We start from the raw sequence: 287 nt of genomic DNA, 5'->3' as shown, positions 1-287 counted from the left end.
GTGACGTCACTGCCCGGCGTTTGCCTGACCGACACATTTGGCCTATCAGTCCTGGCAATCTGTCCTTGTGTAGTCGGATATAATAATTATTATTATCATTATGTTCGAATTCGGGTATTCGATATTTCGGCGATTCTTCGCGAATATATATAATCCTGAACAATAATATATATATTTTTTTTTGGGGGGGGTGTTTTGTTTTATAATTATGGGCTACTGTATTTGGAAGTTTTGTTTTGTTGGAGTTTTTTGTCCTTAAGGGGGCCGTGTTTTTGTTTTTGTATACT

This window comes from Aplysia californica, unplaced genomic scaffold, assembly GCF_000002075.1.
Source record: "Aplysia californica isolate F4 #8 unplaced genomic scaffold, AplCal3.0 scaffold00638, whole genome shotgun sequence".
NCBI classification, from domain to species: domain Eukaryota; kingdom Metazoa; phylum Mollusca; class Gastropoda; order Aplysiida; family Aplysiidae; genus Aplysia; species Aplysia californica.
The sequence above is the reverse complement of the archived record's forward strand: the minus strand, read 5'-3'. Positions refer to the sequence as shown.